Source organism: Hemiscyllium ocellatum, chromosome 7, assembly GCF_020745735.1.
Source record: "Hemiscyllium ocellatum isolate sHemOce1 chromosome 7, sHemOce1.pat.X.cur, whole genome shotgun sequence".
In the NCBI taxonomy this organism is placed as follows: Eukaryota; Metazoa; Chordata; class Chondrichthyes; order Orectolobiformes; family Hemiscylliidae; genus Hemiscyllium; species Hemiscyllium ocellatum.
Genome location: NC_083407.1, coordinates 65,819,814 through 65,825,928, shown reverse-complemented (window position 1 = coordinate 65,825,928; position 6,115 = coordinate 65,819,814).

Here is a 6,115-nt window from a genome sequence, read left to right as displayed (position 1 = left end):
GGGGGGTGTTATACCCCAAATTACACCTCAGGCCTGAATAATTTTGAAGTAGAGCTGCCAACCATAGCAAAGGAAATCAGGAATAACCGATTAGAGAACTGGAAAAAGATCTTGGCAGGCTAGGTGTTGGGGAAGGAATAAGAAAGTGTGAGACCATACATGGATGCAACAACACCTGGTGAATACCTATAAATTACCAATCCAAATGCCCTTTAACAGTACCAGCACCAGAAGGATTGCAGCAATTCCAGAACGTCCCTCATCACATTCTAAAGGGCAAGGGATGGGCAATACTGGCCTTGGCAGAAACTTTCACATTCCATGAAAAAATGTATTGTGAAGTTATTGCACTGCAATAAAAACCAGCAGAGTAATTGCTGAACTATTAAAGTCTGAGAATATGTTTAGGATGTCCCTGTTGGAAATGAAAAATGACCAGGCTCAGACCTTCTGTAACTCTTTAGCTGTTTGGAAGATTGCTCTGCTTCTTTCTTCTCCACCTTCTTGCACTTTCCTTTTTACCTGTGTGTGTTATTTGGATGACAGTTGTATCGGGGTGGGGGTTGCTCAGATGGAGTGCACCTATCATCACAGGTGACTGGACCAAATCCTTTGTGCAACAAAAGTGAATAATCCTCCATCTTGGGGGCCATGTTGAAAGAATTGTGAGGTTGCAAATGGTGTAACATTTGCGCAGGACTGATGTGGATGCTTATAATTTCATAATAATACTTATCTTGCATATGTATAATTTAAAGCTTGTACCAACTGTAATTTGCCTGCTAATTCATGTTTGATTTATATGCATACTGTTCAAATTAAAGTAAAAGCTATAATGAAATGACTTTTGTTGATAGTTTCTTCATTTGGGGGTTATTCCTCTTGATTTACGTTTCCTGTTTGGAGATCATAACAACGTGCTATCTTGTTAGAAAAAAAGTTTATGCAGCTCTCCATGTATGAATCTACTCGCGCTATATCTTAGATGTTCCCAGCTTGTGGAATTACATCACTGCACATATTAATTAAAAGTATCCCACTGAGTATCAATCCAGAATACACAGCTGCAGCTGGTTTTCACTTTCCAGGGACTGAAAGCAGGGCTCATTGTTGCAAATCCTGATTCAAGGGCCAGTGTGCTACCACTAAATTGTTTGTTCCATAACAGATTATTGATACAATGTGCTCATTGATATATGCTACTCTACACAAAACCACGTAAATCTTCTCTTGAGTTAGAATAGGTCGATAAATGCAGAGGTCTCAATGGAGCACAGGGATATCTAAGTATGGGAATAAGCTGAGCTTTTGCATTAAGGCAGGTGATGGGAGACGTAAAGTATCAGTAGTTCAACTGCGAGAAACTAAACAGTTAAAATATGCCAGTTTTTGGTTTATAAATGCAAACAGATTTATGGTTTTGTACTTCTAATCATAATATATTATTTCAGCATGGTTGGAATTCCTGTGAGCAAGCTGTGAAATTCTTTTCTGTGCTGAAACAATAGACAATGATTACAGGTCAATCTGATCCATATAAGCAAACCTCGCTTATCATTATAAAGAAATGTAACTGTACAGATACTTATAGATTGTGGTTTTGGCAGGACACATTGATCATTATCACCAAATAATCGCTAAACAGAATTCTAATCAAAATATGTGTTCACACGTTTACTCCTATTAACAAATGTTGGCCTGCAGAAACCATAAAATGCAACTCAACAATGTCAGAATTTTTATTGTTTATTATTCTAACTTTGCAAGTCAATTTTAGTTCTTTTCCTCAATCCCAACTTCAGAAAGGCATTTCTCATTTTACAATCCTATTCCCATATTCTCCATTGTGCTCATTAATGAATTTGAATAGCTGAGAGATGAAATGCTAAACTGATTTCTGTTTATATTCGAATTGTGTAGCTGAATACTGAAATGGGAACGTTTGGATTGAGCTACAATTATTCAAATGATCACTCCTTGATGTAGATTTCCTTATTTCAGACTTTTCTGACTGAAATAACTCCACAGCAGCTGGTTTGACATAATCAAGTCATCCTTTATTTACATGTGGAAAGTCCTTGACACTGATCCAACTCCATCGAAACCAGCTCTCAGATTATCAGGATGTCTAACACTCCTGTTCTTATCTGTCAGCCAGGGCTCCCTGTTTGGACCCGATTAACAGCCACAATCAGGGACCTCATATTCTATGAGGTCCATCTGGCTGACCTCATTGCAATCACTACACTATTTTGAAAGTTCTTCTTGAATAAGCTGGAGAGAGAGGTCCTAAGTGAACATTCTCTTTCTTAATCATACAAGATGAAACTGAATTTGTATGGTTTAATGTTACAACACCTAATCATTTTATACACAAAGATTTTTGAGAAATGTTGCTCTTTAAAGTTTTAATTCCTAGTTGTAAAACTTCATTGCTACACACCTACTAAGTTAAAGCAATGGGAGCATTCACTGTTCCAAGGCCTGCTACATCGTCCTGCTGTATTGCTCTTGACAAGCTGTATGTAAGTAGCCCATAACTCTTTATGACACTTCCCTGCAGGAAATGCTTGATCTATTCTTACCACTTCACCATGCTAACATGGCTGAAATAATTCATTCAGAGGAACTTTAAATGCCAATCCACATCCTACCACAACACAAAGCAGCTGATTGAATTCCAGCATTCCAACCAAAAGACTGTCCCCTTTTTCCCATTATATATTTCTAAAACAATGCTTGTAAACAGGTGCAGATCAAGTTCCATATAAGATATGATCAAAAAAACTCTTCTATTTCAAACAATTTTATAGCAAGCAAAATGACAAATCAATTTGATCATCTCTTGGATTTTGAAGAGATTCAGGGAGGAGATGTTTTTCCTTTCACAGAGATTATCTGACAATGGCTCAGTGAGTAATTTGTGTCATTTTGGAGTTTAGATGAGGAATCTCCAGTCTTCTCATTACAACAAGCTTGAAATTAGCATCAGCAGGTGTGCATTCAAAAATGCTAATTAAAATATGTTACTGCACGTGCTCCTATTGACTAATGACAGCGTGAGAAGGCAGCAAAATTGCATCTTTCAGGATTTTTTTTATGCAGACATGCTAGTGCTTCTATTATGTCCAGTAATATAAGAAAACACAAATGTAAAGACCAGGCTGCTCTTTTACGAAAATGGCTCTACTTTTGAAAGATGAGATTTCTTCAATGTACTTAAATGCCATGATTTACTTCTTTAAAGACTGTGATATATTACTATACTATACAATCTTCCCAGAATTCAAATAACATTCAGTTTACTCTCATTTTCAATTTAAACAATCTTACAGGACTTGAACAAAATGACATAGTGTATTTTTGTTGTACCTTTAATGCAGTAAACTTCTCAATGTACTTCCGAGATGAGTAGAAGAACTGACAGTTTGTAGGAGAGTTGATTGAGATCACAGTTTAAAAAAAGACATTTTGAGAAAGTTATTAAATGGGGGAACATAAGTATCAACATGACGTTTAGAAAGCAATTCCTGTGAATATAATCAGATTCGCTAAAACCTCTGCCACCAAAGGTGGGACAAGAATGAATCTAAGAGCCAGAGAAGGAAGAAAGGAAAGCAAAGACGAAGCCTTTGGGAGAAAGGGTTTGCAAAGAAAAATTGTGAATGAAACTGGAAATTAGTGAAAAAGGAATGTGAATTAGCACATTGATGGATAGGGGATCCATCAAAACCAACAAGGACATAGATAATGGAAGAGCAGAACTTACTGCAGGATAGGTTTTGACACTGGTGTTTATACAAAGGTGTAACTCAGGAAGTAATGTGTGAGCAAAGAGTCTACAGACAGCATCTGTCTGGATTAGCATTTTATTAGGTGTAGGATCAGGTAATAGAAAAGTTAGAAGATGCAGTGGAATTGCAGATAAGAATTCTTATTCATGAATATGATAAAAGGATTAATATAATATTTGCATGTTGTCATCATATATCTAAGTTTTAAAATTATTTTGTAGGGTGTCAAAGTCGGCATTTACTGTCCATTTCCAAGTGCCTTTGAACTCACGGTCATTTCGGAGTCAACCATATTGTTGTGAGTCTAGAATCATCTATTGGTCAGATGGGGCAAGGATGGCAGATATCTTTCCCTAAAGGTCATTAATGAACCAGCTGGCTATTTTACAACAATTGACAATTGAAAAGACATTTAAATGGTGACACGAATAGGAAAGGTTTAGAGAATATAGGCCAAGCACAGGACTAGTTCAGTTTAGGACACCTGGTCAGCATGGACGAGTTGCAGCAAAGGACCCATTTCCATGCTGCATGACTCGATAATTGTTTCATAGTTAACATTTCCAAGACAAACTTACAATTTCAGAATTTTATTAACTGAGTTTAAATCTCACCAGCTGCCATGTGCCTCTGGATTATAAATCCTGTGACATTACCAGTACACTACTTTCTCCCCTACAGCAGATCTTGCTGTATTTGGATACTGAATTGAGGTTGAGGATCAAGGCTTACGTTAGCTTGTAAAGTCAAGTAGCTCAAAACTCTAGAAGATTTACTATGCGGATGCATTACTGGAAAGCTATTTCACTTTTCTGAATCTATAATGTAACATCATTTAGTTCCTGTTCTCAGAAATGCCAACATGAAATAAATGCTAGTAATAAGGTTTATATTAAAATTGTTGAGACTAAAATACAAACTCACTTGAACATATACTGCCTCTTTTTAATAAACAGGCAAACATTAAATCCATGGATCTGTGTTTATTTTAAAAAAATAAACACACTGAAACAGGATGCATTTTAAACTTTGGGATTACATGTTTCTGTTGCAAGACAGGAGGTAGTGAGCAGACAAAATTAGATTTTTTTAAAAATTGAAGTCACTCAGACAGTGGTATAATTTTTTTATTCGCTTGTGGGGGACTGGAAGAGTGGAAACTCATTTTTATCCGGGATCAGCTTTACTGTCACCTGGTCAATTTAAAATACTTCATTTCCATTCTGAAGAAGTGTCAGTGGACCTGGAATGTTAATAACGCTTTCTCCCCACAGATGCTGCCTGACCTGCTGAGCTTTTCCAGCAATTTCTATTTTTGTTTCTGATTTCCAGCATCTGCAATTTTTTTGATGTTTTGCAGAAGAGCACATGTTTGACACCCATAGCTCACCAAATAACTTTAAATCGAAAGAGTGCAGGCACATTGAGAGAAAATGCTGCCTTCTCTGCCAGTGTTTCTGAACCTAATAGTCACAATGGATTTCTACCATCATGAAAAATGTTTCACAGAGAAGGTGGGAAAAATATACAAAGAAAAATTTGCACTTTAACAACACTTTCACAGCCTCTAAAGAGTCTCACAATAAATTAGTTATAGTGAAAAATGCCCATTGTTGCTGTGCAAATGAATGAGAACAACCAATTTATGTGTTGCAGTGCACTCTGTACCACAGGAAAAACAGCAGAGATGTGGGCACTGAAGAAATATCATTAACCTGAAAAATTGAGTCTACATCTTTGAACAGAGCTCTTTGTCAGAGATCTTTGTCTACACATGCTGCCAGACATGCTGCACATTTATAACATTTTTTGTGTTTGTGCAAGTATCCACATAATCTGTTTTTCTTGTGGTGACTGAGATAACTATTGACCAAGCTACCCAATTCACTGCTATTGTGAATAGTTCCAGAAGCTTCCTCGTTCCACCTGAACAGGCAGGATCTTGTTTTAAAGGCAATACTTGTATAAACACAGCATTCTTTAGTACTAAATGTTAGTCAAAACAATGCGGTAATCAAAGTGCTTAATCCTCACTAACATTTAGTCTTTAGTTGGCTTGAATTTACAACTAACAGTTAAGGTAAAAGCAATGACTGCAGATGCTGGAAACCAGATTCTGGATTGGATTGTTGCTGGAAAAGCACAGCAGTTCAGGCAGCATCCAAAGAGCAAGAAAATCGACGTTTCAGGCATAAACCTTTCATCAGGAATACAGGCAGAGTGCCTGAAGGGTGGAGAGATAAAAAAGAGGAGGGTGGGGGTGGGGTGAAAGTAGCATACAGCACAATAGGTGAGGGGGGGGTGGGGATGAAGGTGATAGG